Below are 21,055 nucleotides of genomic sequence, written 5' to 3'. Positions count from 1 at the left end.
CGAAGCAGGCTCCAGGCTCCGAGCTGTCAGCACAGAGCCTGACAAGGGGCTCAAACTCACGAGCTGTGAGATCATGACCTGAGCCGAAGTCGGATACTCAACCGACTGAGCCACCCAGGTGCCTCAAATGCTCTCTCACTCTTAAAATTAAAATAAACTTAAAAAAAAAAAAAAAAAGAAGACGACAAATTCACTCATGACCTTGATCTGCAATGACCCTCTCACCTGCTAAATCACACACCCATGAACAACAGAGAAAATGGTAGTCAATGTGGTAAGGTACAAAGAGATCTGGCCAGGCACTGGGAGAGCAGGGCCTGGGCCCAAGGTTTCACCAAAAATGTGCTGAGATACTGTGTTCAGTGTCCCCTTCTATAAGAGGAATGGACAGCTGTAATCTCCAAACTACAACCATCAGTTGAAAAGGCAACTGCTAGGGGCACCTGGGTGGCTCAGTCAGTTGAGTATCCAACTCTTGATTTCCGCTCAGGTTATGATCTCATGGTTCCTGGGATGGAGCCCCACAACGGGTTCTGTGTTTATGACACAGGGCCTGCTTGGGATTCTCCCTCTCTTGGGATTCTGCCTCTCCCTCTCTCTTTGCTCCTCCCCCTACTCATGAGTGCACATACATTCTCTCTCTCTCTGAAAATAATAAACGTTAAAAAAAAAAAAAAGGCAACTGCTAGTTTATGGTCTAAAGTGTAGTAGTAGTACATCCAAGTCATCTAGGAAACAACACTAAGTTTTTCAAGCCTCAGTGATCAAGTTTTGTCCAATACAAAGCCTAAAACTCTAGACATATCAGCCCAAAAGGCTGTTGAAACCTTCAACAGAGATCCACATAACATGCCCTGTACACATTCATATTCACTGACTGTTTTCTATAGAGATACCCTTTTGCCAGTTACTCACCCCACTTCTGGTTCTGTAGCATAAATTTGCGTCAAAAGGACCCAAGATCTACTCCTTCCAGTGTAAGCCCTAACCCACCAAGATGTCTATGCATTAATCTACAAAAAAGGGAGCAGACCCCAATAATTTTTATGTATTTTGCCACCACTTGGTGACAACTAAAAAGCCACCCTTGTGGACAAGGGCATGTATCTGGTGGCCTGGAGATACTGGGTTCCCGGCCTGGCCGGAATATCCCGGGAGTCTGCCTGGAAGGCTTTGCTGAGGCCTCTAGCCATCCCTCCACAGGAAGGGGGCCAGGCAGAGACAACACAGGACAAGCCTGTACTGCTGCCAGCCTGGCAGGTGAGGCGGCTGGCCACCTGCTGCAATGAGCAGCTCCTCCCTGCCCAGCCTTTCCCTAAAGGAACAGTCCGTCCAGCAGAAAAGAGGGCCTTTTTAAGGGACAAAAGCCAACCCAAAGGAAAGGATCAGAAAGGGCAGGATTGGGGGAACAAGAAAACGGTAGTAAGGGGCACAGTTGCAGATGAAAAAGGAGTTGTACCAATAACATCATGATAGGTCACACAGAGAAGATCACATGCATTCTTAATCACACAATCATCATGATGGATGGCAACTTCAAGACACTGACACAGGGAGCTGTATTTTTTGCCAAAGGTTGGCTGTTTTGAAGAGGAAGTCCAAAGCAGAATACATAGACATTAAGTACATTTCAGAGATGGCAAGTAACTCCTGGTTCAGACGTATTTAGGGACAGCTAATTTTTCAAAAAATTCTAATACATTTTATGTGCTACACTGGAGTTAAAAATGTCTTTAATAAAGCCCTTGATGGGTTTCGAAGCTGTTATTCAAGGGTTTGGGCTCAAAGTCACTACCACACCCAACCTATCAAGGGAACAAGATCAAAATGAAAACCTGCTTAGATTATGGTATTTCCAAATAAACAAGCACAAAGGTGTTCCTCAGCCAACTGTCACTCTTTTAGATAAATCTCACATTACAAAAATACGCCTGGCTTCCTTCAGGTTCTGAATTCACAGGTTCCCTTACAAACAAGGAGATTCGAAGGATCTGCTTCTCAAGACAGTAAGTACGCTCCCACACTACCCAGTTCTGGGAGTTATAGTCGAACCCAGACCCTCCTCCCCCTGAAGTGGGCAGAGAGGTCATAGGTGGGGCAGAGAACTGAATGGAGATAAAACAGGCTGAGGATCTGTGTGAGGAGGGCTACTTCCATCCCCAGAAACTCCAGGAAGGAGGGAGAAAAGAAGATGAAGAGAACTTAAACAAAAACAAAAGGAAAAGAACAAGCCCTTGCTTTCTTGTCCTCGCTCCTGTTTCCTCTTTCTACTCTCCCCACACAGCTAAAGAGCAGGCCCCAGATCACGTAAGTGTGCTAGAAGAGTCACGTAAAGCCTAAGTTCCTCTGGCTTGCGCCACTGCTCTGGAAAAGACATGGAAGATTCCATCCAAGGACTGGACCACAACCAACACTCTTATGACACACGAGGGGCAGGAAACGGGCTCAGCAGTGAGACACAAAGTCCAGTCAGCTTAGTGTGTCCTCTGACAATGGAGGGCCTGGTGAACAACAAACACTTCTGAGGCCGGAAGGAGGGAAAGGGAAGGAAAGAAATCTACCCAGCAGCCTAGCTGAGGATGAGGCTGTGTGTCCTTGGGGACCCCGTCCTTTGTTCCACCCTTCCTGGGAAGGCACAATGACATCACCCCTGCACTCACAACCCAACGAGACAGGGGCAGATTAAGCCAGATGCCTGCTTGAGGAGGAGCAGGAGGCCCTTGGCACAGATGATGGAAGACAGTCCAGAGGCGTGTTTCCAAGCTCAAGCTGCTGTCACTGTGCCAGAACTGTGTGAGAAAGTGGTGGGAATAGCTGAGAAATGAGAGACCATTTCAGCTCTACGGGTATGAGGCAAATCTGGTACCATAAAAAGGGAGCCCTTGCAAACTCCATATTGATTTGGTTATTTAGAGCAGTAGTTCTCAATTCCCCAAGGGACATTTAGCAATGTCTGAAGACACTGTCCCGCCCGGGGGGTGGGTGCTACACTGGCAACTAGTGAGTAGAGGCCAGGGATCCTGGTAAGCATCCTACAGTGCACAGGACAGCACCCACAACAGGAATCATCCAGCTCAAAATGTCAGTAGTATCCAGGTTGGGAAATCCTGGTGTACACAACATTCTGGTCTTCTGCCAAAAGGAGTTGGCATTTGTAGTGTCTCAGACTGCACTCCCCAAAGAGACACCTGACTTGGGGTGCTGTTCATTTCACTATTCTCTTAGCCTACACCCAAGGTTTTATGAGCCCGATGGTCTGCATGTTGGCCGCAGCAGGAGAAATTCTCCACCCTCAACCCCACTCATTCCACAAAGCTCTTGCTTACTGCTTCCTTGTAAGAAAGAGCAGCAGCAGCAGCAGCAGCAGCAGCAGCTGTGTCTGCCTCCGGGACAACCAAAGGGTAGGGCCCAGTGTGACACTGGGCATTTCTGTGCCCCAAGCCATTTCTGTTCTCCTTGTACCTTTTTAGGACCTTGTAGTGCTGTTAACCAAGCCAAATCATGTCTGCATCTGCTGATGTCTGAGCCTGACACTGGGGCAGGTTCAGTGCCCCCCACCCGCCCTAGCCCTGCCCATAACCTGGTAAGTGCTGCCTCCAAGGAACAGGCACTTCCATAGCTCTGTTCCCAGTGAGTGTCTCTCAGGTATTTGTTCATCCCCCTCCCACCCCCACCATTTATTTATTTAGAGGGACTGACCTAAGGTCGCTCCAGCATTAGATGAGAGGAGGTCAGGTGCACAGCAAAGTGCCAGGCTTGTAACTATCAGCTTCTTCTGCACTGCCCCAGTACAGCAGCACTCTCATTAGTTCAAACCATCTGAGATTCAGTATCATGGAGCCATATGCTCTCAGGGTAGAACAAGGCTTTGAAAGTTATCTAAAACAACACTCTTTTTTAAAAGCAAAAAATTCCCTTCTACCACACCTGGGCCAGCTATTTAAAAATCTCGGGAAGGGCGGGGGGAACTTTGTATGTGTACATGGCAAGGGGTTGTTAACAGTCATACAGAAGAAAACAGCTTCTTTCCTTTTTATTAAAAAAATAATAGCATTAATGTGACTTCCTGTGTCCCAGGTACCTATCTACATGCTTTACAATCTTTGTAATCACTCTATGAGGTAGAATTAGTAACTTTCCAGATGGGCTGGCTCTAAAGCCTGGGTTCTCAATCATGTAATAATGCCTCTAGCACAACATTAAAACAAAAACAAACGTGTCCATGATACCAGATGTAGAATCACCCACCATCTCACCATCCTAACTTAAGTCCTTATTTTGCCAAAGGGTCTGCTCCATTACTGGGTAACTCCAACTGTGTCTCTAGCAAGTCTACATATGTCTCAATGGCCCAGCAAGGCTCACTCTACCCACAAAGCTACAGAGAATATAGGTCTCCTCACTCCTCCACATAAGGGCCTTCATGTTAAGCAATCCTCATTGATGCCTCTTTGCAATGAGCATCATGATGTGGTAGGCAGAGTGGAAACCAAGGTGGTACACGAGGATGCTACCACCTCTGGCAGCCTGGCATCAACTCATACCGACCAGTGGAAGTCAACCTGCAGTGTCAGCAGCCCAGAGACCAGGAATGTGGTGAATCAAGTGAAGAAAGGGCAGAGAGAACCAGCAGCCCCTCACAGGAAGGGGTGTGGTGAGTCTACATGTCAGTGCAGGAGTAGGAGTCGGAAAGGGCTAAAGTGACTCCCAAAATAAGCCTCCCAGAACTACCAATTCTACCAAAATGTCCTCAGAACAGACCCCCGGAACCAGAAGTGGTTCCGGGTGAGATCTAGCCAGCTAAGTCTTTGTCCACACAGACACAGAGAAAAATTAGCCAACCACCTAGAAAATGAGAACTATTGAGAAGCAGAAGAGAAAACCCAACCTTGAGTGAGAGGCAATCCCTAGAAGCAGTGAACTGTAGGTGAAATTCTACTATGGTGACCTTTCTCGAAAACAGAATTTGACAAGATGGTGTGTCTGCAGTAACACCATCATGCATCCCAACAGCAATTTGCACTTTGTCTGCACAGCAACTCTATCAGGGAGGTGGGACACAAGAGGTATCTCCACCAAAGCTCAAGGCCTGGTGAGGACAAGGGCTGCTCTGCAATGCCAGCCAGTAGAGGCACAGCTGACATATGCTGGGTGTCTCTGGGCGGTGCTCAGTCTCTTCCATTGTTTAGTCAAATTAAGACCAATTATTATGCATGGCTATACCTTCTTGAAGTATCTAGATTCACTGTCTTTTGGTTTTGATAAATAACTTGAAATTTTCAGAAGATGGCTTACTGAAAAGGGATGGAATATTTATAACAGAGAAACATACTTGCTTATTTTTAATGAATTAATTATTTAATTAATTTGAGAGCAGGAGAGAGAAAGATCGTGCAAGCAAGTGCGAGTAGGGGAGGGCAGAGAGAATATTCCAAAACGCCAGGCTTGAACTCATGACCGCTGAGAACATGACTGGAGCTGAAATCAAGAGTCAGATGTTTAATCAATTGAACCACCCAGGTGCCCCCATACTTGCTTAATTTTAACCAAAAGGCTGTGACTATCCTTTCCATCATCAGCCCCTTTGAAGCACATAACTGACTCCATGCTTTTTGGGGAATGGCTACTACCAATACCATAAGACTGTAATGCTTCAACATTTATTTACTCTGGAGGATTTGCTACAACTAGAAAAATGAACACTGTGTTAGCATAAGTTAAGCTAGAAGATATAGAAATAGCTTTGATGAACAGAAGGGCATTGTGTTATGGAAATGATTGTATAGCATCTTTCGGCAACACCCTGTGCATGGAGTGCTAAACACGATCATATTCACCATATGCCACAATTCTGGCTATGAAAAGGGATGGGAGCCAGGGATGAAGAAAGGCCTCAAGGCATGGAACATTTCTGGATGGAAAATAAGGGAAACACAGAAACAGGAACTAGCAAATGACCCATGCAGTATTCCCCCAAAGACTAGATTTATACCTGGCTGCAGAGAATAGATCTTTCTTCTACTTTTCAAATAGTCTGAACCTGCTGGTATAACACAAGAATATTTTCTTCCCAGGATCTTCTTCAAGTGTGCTAAGATAGTGGCCTATCTTAAGGAAGAGGTGGCCATCATGTACAATTTTTCTTTGTACAGACTCAGCTACGTTAAATGTAGATGTGGGTTCACAGTAGGAATGGAGAAACAAGGACAGAAGTTGAGAAGAAATCAAAAGGAGGCAATGAAGCAATCATGCCTCGAGCACTGCTCCATGGCTGGCTATGGACATTATTGTATCTATCTGAGTAATGACTAATCAATCAGAAGGTCAGAGTATTAACAAGTTCCAGTCTCTATGAGGCACCTACTGTATGCAGAATTCTGTGTCTCAGTCAAAATCGAAAGTCAAAAAATAACAAAAGTAGTACAGGATCAGTTGCCAGGAGAATGACTTCAAGATGTATTTCTGGGTGTTTGGAAGAAAAAGTTTACTACAATTAGGATGGCTTCAGGCCCACCCCCTTCAACAATTCCTGAAGTCTCCTGCCTCATGCTTTTCTCATTCTTACCCACCTTAAATATTACTGCTGTGGTCATCTCCCCCAAATAGCAGTTTCTCAAAGTTATACCACTGTACCAAAACCTTCAATGGCTCCCAGCCATCCACAAGAGGGTCCAAATCACTGAGTTGGGAGTTCAAGAGTCTGGAACAGCCTCTCTTGAGGAGGCACATGCTTCCTCTGGGATCCTCCCTGACACATGAGCTCTGTGTTCCAATCTGACAGAGCTTCTTCTGTTACACTCTGAACTCACACCTTGCATATCCCTTTGTCCTACCTTTGCTTACACCATTCTCCTAACCTGGAGGGCACTTACTCATCTCTTACCCTTCTCCTTTAAGACCCAGACCAAGATAAGCTCTTTGAGGGGCCATTCACTTGATGGGATGTGAGGTCTTATCTTTTTTTTCTTTGTACATTTATTTATTTTTGAGAGACGGAGAGAGACAGAGCACAAGTGGGGGAGGGGCTGAGAGAGAGAGACACACAGAATCTGAAGCAGGCTCCAGGCTCTGAGTTGTCAACACAGAGCCCTACTCGGGGCTCGAAATCACGAACTGTGAGATCATGACCTGGGCCGAAGCCGGACGCTTAACCGACTGAGCCACCCAGGCGCCCCTTATGTCTTATCTTTTTATCATATATCCTGTGTCCTTTATTTCCTCAACTAGCCTGTAATTGTGCCCAGGGCAAGGACTCAATTCTACATCTGTTTAGTGCCATATGCCTGATAGAGCACACAACAAACATTTGTTGAATGAACCAGCAGACTTCCAGTGCCCAACAAACAGGCACACTGATAAATCCCGCTGCTACTGGTGATCCTACTTAAACTGTTCAAGAAAGAAATTTGAAATCACGTAGACAGGCCTTAAGAAGTTAAATGTTATCATTGTACAGCAACTAAAAATCTTTTACAACTGAATTGCTTCTTGCAACTGTTCCTCAATGTCTGATAAATGATAAAAATGTAATTTTGTGGTACAGCCTTTCAGAATAAAAGGGGTCCAAAGCTAACCTAAAAAGTTTGAAGTTTTTACTTCTTTCCTATTTGTTTTGTGACAACTGCCATCACATACCTGTACAGAACGAGGCAGCAAAATACATAAGGGTGTAATTACAACATTATTTTAACATGACCAAGTAGGCCAATAGTCACAAGACTCAATTTATAATAATTTTAACAATTTATCCATTAAAGCTCAATTCTGGAGTTATTTTTAAAAAAAGCATCTTAATTCAAAACAAAAGACTACAGAAGGGTGGAGTTCCCATGTGTGTCTTGGCTTGAAAAAATAAATAAATCATTTCCCATGAGCAACATGCAAAATACACACAGCCGGAAACCGGAAACAGGCAACTGGCTGTATTGATAATAGAGAATCGAGCTGTTATCTTGAAGCAGCAAAAGGAAGGAAACTAATCTTTTGACTAAAGGCCTCCCTGTGACGGGTTAGTCTGCGTGCGGGCCTTTAATTTATGTTTGCTGATTTATATATAAATAGAACTTGAGTTAAAATATTTTTCCTAACAGTTTAACCTGCTTTGTGGACAAAACACACGTAAACATCTGTTCTAAATGCATGTACAGCAAATATGCAATTCTCTGCTAACACTTAACAGCCTGATACGCAGACTACAGAACAACTGTGAACTCTATATAACCCTGCACCTAGGGTTTACATCCCTCAGGCAGGCCCTGCCTGGAGCTTGCGGCAGGCCTTTCTTTTGAGTAGCCCAGCCCAGTTTTGCCAATGGGGAAACTAAGGCACTGCGGGGGGAGACTCACAATAATGAACTGAATAGACAGGCCAATTCCCAGTGGTCCTGCCTCCCTGTCGCGGTCATCACTTCAAGGTGAGCCCCTTAAAGTCACAATGGACAAAAAGTTAAGACTGTGGATGAGGCTAAGGTAGGGATGATCTGCGAAAGCAAATGGCCAAAGCAACACCACTAATTCGTTTCAATGAGAGCAAAGCTGAGAACTAGGGTGAATTAAGTAGCGTAAAATGCCAAAACCAGGAGGGAAAATTAAATGCCTTAAAAAAAAAATAGAAAAATTTACCTTATATGTGCAAACTAAAAAACAAAACAAACGAATGAAACAAAACGCAGACACACACCCATAAATACAGAGAACAAAGTGATGGCTGCCAGAGGAGGGTGGAATGGGTAAAACGGGAGAAGGGGAGAAGGGAGGTTTGGCACAGGGGACATAGTCAATGGTATTGTAAGAGCTTTGTATGGTGACAGATGGCAGCTACGCTTGCAGTGAACACAGCATAACCTACGGAGTTGTTGAATTGCTGTGTCAACTATACTCAAAAGGATACACACACGCACACACCAAATTTATCAAATCACTGATTTGTGGGGAAATTCACCTCGAGAGAGTTCATTCACACGAACTTGGGAATGTTTGTTAATTTTTTAATATTTATTTTAAAATACCAAAAATGTTTCACAGAAAAAATATCAGTAAATGATAAAAGGAAATGATTGCTTCCAGTGCAAAATAATCTATCAATGAAGCTTATTTTAAGAAAGAATGTTATTTTACTAAAAATTTAAATTGCACATAATTTTCCAGGAACACAACTATTAAATAGTATCAGATTTCATTATACTGTTTAAAAAATTATTTGGTCAGTACCCTGATTCATATTGGTGATTCTAAAAGAATTACTGTAGCTCCCATCGTAGCAACAATAACATATTAAATTTATTGAGCCCATTTGCCAGAATCTCTTCCGTTTTAAATCTATCCATTTATTTAGACCCATTGTTATTAGATATATTAATTATTGTTCCCAGTTTACAGGTGAAGAAATGGAGGCATCAGGTGCCAAAGGTTATATAGTCATTAAGTGATTATAATCAACAGGTTTCTTAAGCTTCCAGCAATGGGATTATGATGCGTGTTGAGTAACAACACCTCATATATTTGACACCGAAAATACACTTTTCCTCCACTTAATATTTAACATAAATGCAGCGTGGGGCACCTGGAAGGCTCAGTTGGTTAAGCGTACAACTCTTGACTTCAGCTCAGGTCATGATCTCGCGGTAAGCAAGTTCGAGCCCCACCTCGGGCTCGGCACTGACAATGCAGAGCCTGTTTGGGATTCTTTCTCCCTCTCCCTCTGCCCTCCACTGCTCCCATGCTCATGCGCACTCTCAAAATAAACTTAAAAAATTAAAAAAAAAACAAAACCTAAGTGCAACTTAATCTTTGCAAGTTTGGGGCTGTAAATGTGTTTTGGTGAAAATGTTTCTGAAATTTGTTGCATGTCTTAATAAAATATGTTTATGTTAATAAAATATGATAAAGATTAAAAAAAAAAACAAGAAACAGGACCTGATAAAGAAATACTCAAGAAACCATTCACTAAACATGCCTGAAAATGGATGGCACACTTCAAAAGTGTGAGCCTACTAACCGCTACTCTCTATCTTTAAGGGACATTCTGGCACAAACCGTCTGCAACTGCAGCCAGGAAGAGTCAGCAGGACCAAGGATGAAGTCCTACACAGCTCCTACGCACTGGTAGATGCTGTGTTAGGGCCAGTGTTAGCTTCACCTTGCTCATTAACATATTAGTTCTAACTAGATGAGGCACAGAAAGATTTTGGTGATTTGCCTGAGGGCATGTGGCTAGCAAAGGCACAACCAGGATCAGAACGCTCATCTCTGTGAACCCTGAAGAATCCCAAAGCTCCTACTCACACGATCATCCCACATTGCTTGAGGAAAATAACATCTTACCTCCCCCAAACAACACCCATCCACTCAGGTCAGCTCCTTGATGACTGAAAAGATCAATTTAAAATAGGGACAAGCAAACTTTGACCTATAGCCTGTTTTTGTACAGTCAAGGGGCTAGCATGTTTTTATATTAGGGTTGGGGGGGGGGCATTTTAGGGGCAACATCAAAGGAGAATGAGGAGATATGACAGAGACCCTATGTGGCCCTCAAAGCCTAATATAGTTACTGTCTGGCCCTTTACAGAAAAAGCTTCATCAATTCCTGGCTTAAACATTTTTATACTGTCATTAGTCCTGTATCCCCTTTGTTAGCTTCCATTTTCCAATCAAAATTAGCTTAGCAAATACACACTGAGTGCTTGCTATAAAGAAGATACCACACTGGGGACCATTTGAATTTCTACTATTAAACGGGCAGACAGGTTGATGTGCCACATTTTTTTCCTTTTTAATTTGAATTACTAGGACTCTGTCCACATGTCAAATCAGCCAGGGTGTGAACTCTGGGCCCACTTCCCTCCCTAGCTGAGGTATTCTTCTGGCCACCTTGAAAAAAAGGATTAACAGTGCTAACCCAGCAGTCAGGAGGGACACAACACAGTGGGCACACAGGCCAGAACTTGAGGCTGTACCTTCATTTCGAAGGATGAGGAAAAGCCAGGAGGCTTCAGGCCAGATTTCCCAACTTCCCACTTCCTCTATGCACAAGCTTCAGGTACACTTTATTTGCCATCACCTCTCCTCCTCCAATCCTCCCTGGAAGAAAACTAAAAAACATGAAGTCCCAGGTAGATTAGGGTAATTTGTAATATCCTCAAAAGGTAGAAAACCTTGGAACTAAAGAGACACCACTTTAAGTATTCAGCTTATATGGGAGAATGCTAACATTAATACAGACTCACCAGGAGAGAATTTTTTAAAGGGCAACAACTATAATGGGTACACTAAAGAATTTATAAAGGTTAATTCCATTGCAATATATGAGGGGAATATTATCTGTATCTTTTCTTAGCAACAACTAAAGAAGCAGTAAATAATGTATCCTAACCAGGATATCATATGGCACACAAATTTACTCGTAAAAATAAAATCCTTTACTTCAAGAGCTAAAGGTAGTTTTTTATTATAGTAGCCTTGGGATTAGATTAAGTGGAGGTGGTGAGAGAGAATTAAAATTTATTATGTTTTTTTCATGCAATGCACAAAAAAAGTAGCCACACTGTTCTGTGGATCATGCAGCTGGTCTAAGCCAGTATATTAAAGATCAAGTAGCATGTACCCTGGCCCCTGCTTAGGATTTTCTCTCTTCTCCAGTTTCCCAGAATTCTCAGGGTCAACAGTGCAAGGAGAAAAACAGAACTCTCTTCCACACACTAGAGTCACATTATTGTAAGAAATTCAAGATTTCTTGAGAGGATACAGCCCTCCCTCAATGCTTTCAGAAGGGCTGATGCTGCCAGCAGGCTACTGCACCAGTTCTAGCCACTCAGGACAGTTTCTGACAGTTCTATTTAAAGAGGATGTCCAACTCACCTCTAATTTATTATTCCAAAGAGCGAAAGTCCAAGAAACTTTTTTTTTTTTTTTCCCCAACGTTTATTTATTTTTGGGACAGAGAGAGACAGAGCATGAACGGGGGAGGGGCAGAGAGAGAGGGAGACACACAGAATCAGAAACAGGCTCCAGGCTCCGAGCCATCAGCCCAGAGCCCGACGCGGGGCTCGAACTCACGGACCGCGAGATCGTGACCTGGCTGAAGTCGGACGCTTAACCGACTGTGCCACCCAGGCGCCCCCCAAGAAACTTTTTAAGCCAGAAACACAAAAACAAGAAGGAGGGGACAGTCAAAAACCTACATGTCATCACAAAGCCATCTCCTTTTCACGGATGGTATAGCATTTAGTACAATGATCATTTCCGAAATCAGTTGTGGAAGTGCCCTTCTAAGATAATCTACCATGGAAGTCCTCCAACTATGGTTCTATGTGTAAATTTAATCTGCAAAGTATTACTATTTTGGAACAAAGAATGTTACAGGGATGCCAAGGTATCACTTGGAACTACAGAATTAGGACAATTTTCTAATTAATGGGAAATTATATTTAAAAACGAATGAATGTAAACACAAAAGAACTTAGAAATGGGGGCGCCTGGGTGGCTCAGTCGGTTAAGCATCCAACTTCAGCTCAGGTCATGATCTCACAGTTCCATGAGTTCGAGCCCCACATCGGGCTCTGTGCTGACAGCTCAGAGCCTGGAGCCTGCTTAGGATTCTGTGTCTCCCTCTCTCTCTGTCCCTCCCCCACTCATACTCTGTCTCTCTCTGTCTCTCTTAAAAATAGACATTAAAAACATTAAAAAAAAATTTAGAAACTGACTTCCGTCCTAAAGATCATTACAAATTAGTTACCCAAACCACTCCGACAGAGAATATGACCCGCTGTAGAAACTCAGAGTTGAAATGGCAGATTGGGAAGTTAAATAAAACTGTTTCAACTTCAAGGCCAAACTCCAAAAGTGCAGTTGTATATGCAAGTAAGCCCAAGGTTTCATGTACTGGGGATGGGGGAGAAATGTTCAAATTACAGTTGCATATCAGAAAGAACCAACAGTTGCGACAAGATTTTTTTTTTTAATGCATAATGTTGTAAAGATAAGCTGCTTCCTGAACTGAACTAAAAAATTTCCGAGTTTAACACTATTTTGTAAAGTGATATGTCAGTGCATCAAACCAAAATTTTCACTTTTCATGGAGTATCCTTCATTCAGGAAGTAATTTACTGAATGATAAGCTCTGACCCAATCCTTGGTTATAGATTTAAACTCAGCCAATGATTTCACTGCCTAAACAATTATTCCTTGTAGAACAGCATATGTTTTATTTTATTTTATTTTATTTTATTTTATTTTATTTTATTTTATTTTATTTTTTCAACGTTTTTTATTTATTTTTGGGACAGAGAGAGACAGAGCATGAACGGGGGAGGGGCAGAGAGAAAGGGAGACACAGAATCGGAAACAGGCTCCAGGCTCTGAGCGGTCAGCACAGAGCCCGACACTGGGCTCGAACTCACGGACCGTGAGATTGTGACCTGGCTGAAGTCGGACGCCCAACCGACTGCGCCACCCAGGCGCCCCTGTTTTATTTTATTTTAATGTTTATTTATTTTTGAGAGAAAGAGACAGAGAGTGAGTGGGGGAGGGGCAGAGAGAGGGAGAGAGACAGAATCTGAAGTAGGCTCCAGGCTCCTAGCTGTCAGCACAGAGCCCAACGCAGGGCTTGAACCCACAAACTGTGAGATCATGACCTGAGCCGAAGTCAGACGCTTAACCAACTGAGCCACCCAGGCACCTCAAACAGCACATGTTTTACACATTAGTACCTGACATTCAGCCATATGGGCCTCTTCGTTTTTTTTCTTCTTGAGTTAATCTGTTAACCAGTAAGCAACCATTTATTGAGTAACAAGTGTGAAGGCACTGGGAAGGGTACCTAAAAGCATTAAAAGTCCTCTCTTAAAATAGTTAATGAGAAATTTTCAATTCCTTGAGAATTCACAACATTAGATAATTGATACCCATATTCAACCACCATTTAGTTATTTTTAGGATATATTAAAATGAAAAAGAGAAAGTTATCACTCACAAGACCAAACACTGAAAAACAATTCCGGTAACTTCCTTTGTGGCTTTACTCAACCTCACACATAGAATGGTTACACAAGATTTCTTACAAAGCCAAATAATACAGAGTTTTGGCGCGCAGATCTTTTAAGTACACACGTACACTACCTTGTTTTAATAAAGGAGGACAGAAAACTTGGAGGTATAAATGACCTCAGATTTAGCCCCTATGGTGACCTAGCCAACAGGGTGGGTGGCACCAAAGAATCCCTCACCCTAATCCAAAGAGGACAGGACAGTTGAGTTTATACTAGTTTTTTTTTTTTCTTTAATTAAAACCTATTTTTCATTAATAGGAATACTAATCAAAGCTTTAAGCACAATTTTGTATAAGACAATGCACAAGGTGTTATTATATAGTATTACTTAACCCAAATGCCAATCTCTTCCCACAACACGGAATGCATATCTTTACAATACCCCAGAGTGCGCCCCCACACACAGGACCACCACCTTGGTTGTTCCGGGTCTGTTCCTGTCTCTATGAGGCAAGTCTTTACCTCCCATCCCACAGCTTTGGGTACTTGTAACAGGTGTGGGGACCTTGCTGTTTGTGTTTTGCAGGTTTGTGACATGATGGTGAAGGGTAAGGCAACCCTGTCACAGGAGAAGTATTTCTGCTAGTTACCTAGATATGCCTGGGAAGCCAACTGCCATGGCTGATTCGTTCTTGAGGGACATTTTATTGCTTAATGAAGACTTTAGCTGTTTCTCCTCAATAGCCTATATAAAGATAGTAATCTTGGAAACTGGGTGGGAAGGGCTCACAGCCCATAGATGATGTTCCGCTAAGGTGGCAAAAAGTTCCACCTACAGGACTAGGTGGAAGTAGGCAAAAATAAACTAATTCTACTCCTTGGACTTGAAAAACAAATCCTGTCACTTACTGAAAACATGAAGAAAAGGGCATACTAGTATGTGGTTGGTGGGAGGATAAATGGGCAATATCAAAACTTAAAATACGCATTTCCTCCATCTACCAATCACACCTGTAGAGTCACTTTCCAGAAATGCTTGTGCAAGCACACAAAGATGTATGAGACACAGATTGCAGACTTTTAAAAAAAAAACTAAAAAACAAACAAAATGTTTATCAGTAACAACAAAAGAGTAAAGACCAGAAACAACTAAATATACATTAACAGGTTGATAAAGTAAAATATGATGCATTCATGTAAAAGAATAGTCTGTACGCATTAAAAACAGTAAGGGAAATCTGCAGCATACAGGTTTAGGGAGACAGCCATGAATGAAGTCACTTACAGAACACTGTATATACTTAGTATGATCCTATAGAGAAAGATATGTATTTAAATGTAAGCAACCAAATAAAAAGGTATGGAAGGACACTTCCCAAACTATTAACTGTAATGGTCTCAAGGGAGACAACCAGAACCTGGAGGACTTATGCTTCTGTATTTCTGCACTGTTTGTTAGTTGTTTTGTAAAAACAAACAAAACGAAAACAGCATATACCACTTCTAAATATTCAAAGGGCATTTCTATTTGAGGGAAAAACATACAATTCATCTTAATTTGGGTAGGAGAACCGAGCCTCACAAATGGGTGCGAGATTGATGAGCAGGAATAGAAAGGGCATTTGCTGGAGGAAATCATTCTCCCAGGGCACAACAAAAGGTCATATGTGAATGCTGTCTCCAGTGAGTACTCTAAAATAAATAAAATGTCACCCTAAATTTTCATGCCTATCATCTGGAGAATGCCAAATCAGTATTTAACTTTATACAACATTTATAAGCAAAATAAGGCAAACAGATACTATTTCTTCCCTTTAATTGGGGGAAAAAATTCCCTAATTAATAGGGAATTGAGCCTATTAATACAAAAATAAGTGACATTCACTAAAGAAACACTGAGGTCTACAGGATGCTTGGGAAGTAGTTTGCAAACCAGGCTCCCAGAGGTCAGGCTCCAAGTACCTATTTATTTGCACTCGGGTCAGAAAAGCTCCATTATACCCTTTATTTACCTAGGTTCCACCTCTGATTTCATCTGCCGGGAAAATAATTCCATTTTTAAAAAGCGTTCATAAATCACTATACAAAGAAATAGGAAATTAGGATGCATGCTGGAGGGGTTTTCAGTTTAATAACACACGACAGTTAATTACACAGCATGTAAGAAGTGGCAAAAGAGAGGAAGGAGCAAAGCACTGTAGGATCATCTGACCAGAGGTGATTCAAGGGGTCAAAGTGTCACCAATGAGGTTTAAGTCCAGGTGACATCACTACACAGCCACAGGGATAAGATCAGAGCCCAACGGGGTTCATCCACTAACAATTCTAAATGATAGAGAAATTCAATTACTGTCTTCTATATTAACCAGCGTACTTAGGGTTTATGGAGCACTTACTGTAAAAGGGCCAGGCACCCTTCTAAGCACTTCACAGAAACTCATTCACTTCTTTTTTTTTTTTTTTTAACTTTGTGTGTGCGTGCGTGTGCGTGCGTGTGTGTGTGTGTGTGTGTGTTTATTCATTTTTGAAAGACAGAGACAGAGCACAAGCAGGGGTGGGGCACAGAGAGAGGGGGACACAGAATCTGAAGCAGGCTCCAGGCTCTGAGCTGTCAGCATGGAGCCCGATGCGGGGCTTGAACTCACGAACCATGAGATCATGACCTGAGCTGAAGCTGGACGCTCAACCAATTGAGCCACCCAGGCGCCCCTAAACTCATTTACTTCTTACAACCGCCATGTAAAGGAGGTACTCTTATCAAACATGTTTTGCGTAACAGCAAACCAAAGTCACAAAGCACAGTCCCATGGATTGGAACCAAGATCTGCCTTGCCAGCCCCCGCTGCTCCAAACAGAATTCTACACTATGCTGCATCTGAGATGAAATAGAGGAGTCAAGCCTGACTGGTGAATACGTTTTTTCCCCCACCTAAAGGGAGCACATGGAACTAAATATCTTACAGTATCCTGTAAACTTAACTTCCTGACAATTTGAACACCAGGAGTTTTACTTAAAATTCAGTGCAGAAGCCCTCACCAAAAAGAATCCTCCTTTCAACAGTTCTTTCAGTTCCACTGGGATCTCCCGTTAGGTCTCAACAATGGAAGCATGCTCCTCTGCCCTGCCTGTACAAGTCACCATGTACTATCAAGGACTCCTTGCTTTCAGTCACCACCAGTCCAACCCCCAAGATCAACACTTTACTTTTCATGTCACCTGTAGCTACAACACAGAACCATCCATTACACTCCCATCCCAACCCCCATTAAAATTCTTTGTTAGACTCTGGAACAACTAGCTTTGTGACTGTTCTGCCATCACGTATTTTAACAACCATATGAGATAATTTAAAGAATGCATCTGTTTAAAAAAAAAATCAATTATTGAGGGGTACCTGGGTGGCTCAGTCAGTTAAGCATCCAACTCGATTCAGCTCAGGTCATGATCTCACGGATTGTGGGTTCAAGTCCTGCACTGGGCTCTGCGCTGATGGTGCAGAGCCTGCTTGGGATTCTCTCTCTTCCTCACTCTCTCTGCCACTCCCCTGCTCTTTTTCTATCAAAAAATAAACTAAATAAAATAAAAAATAAATCCATTATCAACTGAAAGCTTTCAACAGTTGAGGTTACACAAAACCAGGCTTCCAGAGGCACCCTATTCTTGGCCCTGATAATTACAGGTATCCCATACCCCAAACCACAAGGTAGCATATCTGCAGCCAGGGGAGAGTGAAATGCCTGTTGTCTGGCACAGGCAAAGGTCCTCATTCAGGTTTGGAAAGTGAGCAGAGTAATTAATTAATAAAAAGTATAGCTTAGAGTAATTAGCAGCAACAAAAATGTTTAGCTGAATTTCCTCTTTTTATCTTGAGGCAGTTCCTATGGACAGATAGATGCTCAGGATTAATGAACTTTAATGAGACCTGCAGCAGCTGGCTAATTAGTAAGGAAGAAGCAGTAATGACAAGGGGGAAAGGGTTGTATTCTTGTTATGAAGCTCAGGCCTTGAACAGTTTTGTTTTTTTGTTTTTTTGTTTTTTTTTTAAACCATGGGGCTATACCCCCAGGAAAATCCATGAAAGGCCTCAAAGTGGTCCCAGAACAACAACAACAAAATGGCATGAATGCTGTGCCACCCAAGGGTTGGCTCGCCGGCTGAGGAGTAACCGCAGGAGCCCAGATGCAGGGGCAGCTCAGTGCCGGCCATGATCCTCTGGAGAGCAACACCAACTGGTCAACCCCGAAGGAAGCCCATGTCCTGGGCAAGCTGGTCAGATACCGGCTTGTGTCTCACTGAAGCCCTTACTGAGAATTTTCAATTTAGAATACTGAAAGGTTATAAGGCACAAAGGAGGAGCACTTAGTGACTACAGACAACTCCTCTACTCTCCACCCTCCACTTGTACTCTCATTATCTTTGTTATGTGTGCATCTCATCTTCATCACCTCCAGGCATGGTAAGAACCCAAATCCTGTCAGAATTAACTCGCTCCTCACAATAAACTTCTTATTCTGTCAAGAAACAATGAGGGAGGGAGGGAAGATTCTTTTGCTGAAAGAATGAGAACATACTGGAATTACCACACCCACCTCACTGCCTCAGACACACAAATAAGCAGAGGATGGCAATACTATTGATCATACTAATTAACAAGTCCTGTGCTTCAAATTGCATTCCCAGTAATGGGGATGAATTTGTCTTTTGTGTATTCAAGATATGCACTGTGAAGAGCCACGGTGGGCATTTAAAATGAAAGGTGCCCAGCCAAAGTGGGCCAGAAGCTTCTAAATGGTGGTTTCCTGAAAGTTTCAGATAGTTTTCAGCTTCGCACATAGTTAACCACAACTCTACACAGCAGCAAGAAACAAAATCTATTCTTTATGGACCAGAAAAGTCACCCCAGAGTAACTCTCACAGAGATACTACTTTAAATTTTTTTTTTTTAATTTTTTTTTTTTCCAACGTTTATTTATTTTTTGGGACAGAGAGAGACAGAGCATGAACGGGGGAGGGGCAGAGAGAGAGGGAGACACAGAATCGGAAACAGGATCCAGGCTCTGAGCCATCAGCCCAGAGCCCGACGCGGGGCTGGAACTCATGGACCGCGAGATCGTGACCTGGCTGAAGTCGGACGCTTAACCGACTGCGCCACCCAGGCGCCCCCAGAGATACTACTTTAAAGATAAACAGCTTTTCAGCCATCACTGTCATGTAGAGGATTTGTTAGGGTTCTACCTGACCACTTGGAAGCTTCAATTTGTTCAGCATTAGCTTCCCTCCCCATGACAGGGGCCAAAGGCTATCATGTCAGGACCAGTCTGCAAACCTCTTAAATACATGGCTTTAAAGTAAATGAAAATATTCCCCTCTTAGTCATTTACATGAAGAAGGTCATACAGATTTGTCCTAGCAACACGGGAGAGCAGTCCTCATTAGGAGCCTTTACTCTAGGAGAGGAGAAAAGAAACACTCAAGTTCAGCATAGAGATTTGGGTTTATAACCTGCCCCCCAAGTAAATATAGTTAACTCCTGTCGACTATTTACTTTTACAGTTTTAGGATCTTGCTGTCACACCGTACTTTCTCACAAGACCTGACAGTCATTTTAGTCAATGCATTTGGCTAGAACTGGTTCCTACATTCTATTTAAGACTCTTTAAGACTTACATTCTACCTAAACCCCAGGGTCAATAGTCAGGAGTTACTGGAACACATAAAGATACCTTTCAGAAGTCCACACAGCAGATCTTCCCAATTCAAAAGCAGGACTGAACTGCAATGATCATACTCCCTGGTATGCCTAATCTTCAGCCATGTGCTCCAGCTAGGTGAGATCTGGTCTGCCCACAAGTTCTGATATTGAGGGGACTAAAGATTTCCCTGCATTCCTACTGCACAGAGATGAAGCACCCCTCACTGGGTGCTATGGTCTCTCCCCGTAAATGTGAAAGACGGGGAGTTCAGGTGTTTTCAGAAATGTTCTGGTTTATGGTTATTACATGGTTCACCCATAAATGGCTCCACACCAGCTGTCATCTCCACAGAATCAATCCTAAAAAAAATAGCAGCTGATAATCTGGTACTGACTCTCTTTGGATGTCACTCTTTACAGCTGTGGTGTACCACACAATGAATGGAAACTGTTATAATTCATCTTGACTACATGCTTGTCATATCTCCTTCTACACCTTGAGTATACTGCATCTCAGAGAAAAGGTGAATGAGATCACTTGAACTACATAAATCCAAAATATAAAGCTTACTTTCCAAAGAGATCAAAATGTGAGTTCATAACACATACATCATATATATAAGAAGGCTTCTCTATAGCACCATCAAAAGAAAATTTGCTGAGGGGGAGGGGTGGGGAAAGACATGCAGCAGTGACATGGCACCTCTCAGTACTGCAATCGTCAGTCAGGCCTTCCTAAAATGTTCACAATTTTCTAGATAGGGGCCAAAGAAGAGAACAAACTCAGTGTTCACCAACCCAACAGACCCATCATGAGTTTTGTGATTCCAGACAGTGCAAGCAGCAGAATTACCATCACACATATATTTTTTTTAAAAAAGGTCATGAGAAGACACTTGCCTAGGTCAAATTAAATCATTTCTGGAACTGGGTGGGCGGTGGAGGGAACTATATACAATAAATACAAACCACTTGCTCCTCTTATGCCAAATTTACAACACAATGTACGATGAACAAAATCAAGCATGCAGTTTTAGAATAGCAATGAGCAAGGATGAACTGGTGCTTCTCTTAAAAACTATGTGTGTATCTGCTGTGGGAACTCTCAAAAGGTGGCCCGAAAACAAAATATAAATAGCAGCTGGAAGTCTTCGCCTATACTTGGCAGCAACAGTCGAGCCAGAAATTGGGATTATCTACTTTATTCACACATGGACATCACAGAATAAAAGGCAACTTGGCCTAAATACACCAACAAATGCTCCAGCAGCTGAAAATGTTTAAAGTCAAGAAAAATCAGCAAACTCCATGAATGTAAACTTAAAACATGGGTTCTGGCCCAGCTCCATGTTCCAGGGTAAGACCATCACCACTGAAA

General features: G+C 42.6%; 1 protein-coding gene across 5 annotated transcripts in view; it reads right to left on the bottom strand.

Moving 5' to 3' along the window:
• The window catches only part of SPTBN1 (spectrin beta, non-erythrocytic 1), a 200,441-nt gene that overhangs the window by 73,966 nt on the left and 105,420 nt on the right, over window positions 1-21,055 (bottom strand). The gene's annotated exons all lie outside the window — the stretch shown is intronic.

Source organism: Leopardus geoffroyi, chromosome A3 (assembly GCF_018350155.1).
Source record: "Leopardus geoffroyi isolate Oge1 chromosome A3, O.geoffroyi_Oge1_pat1.0, whole genome shotgun sequence".
Lineage (NCBI taxonomy): Eukaryota > Metazoa > Chordata > Mammalia > Carnivora > Felidae > Leopardus > Leopardus geoffroyi.
Note: the sequence above shows the minus strand (reverse complement) of the source record. Positions and strands in the feature narration are given on the sequence as shown.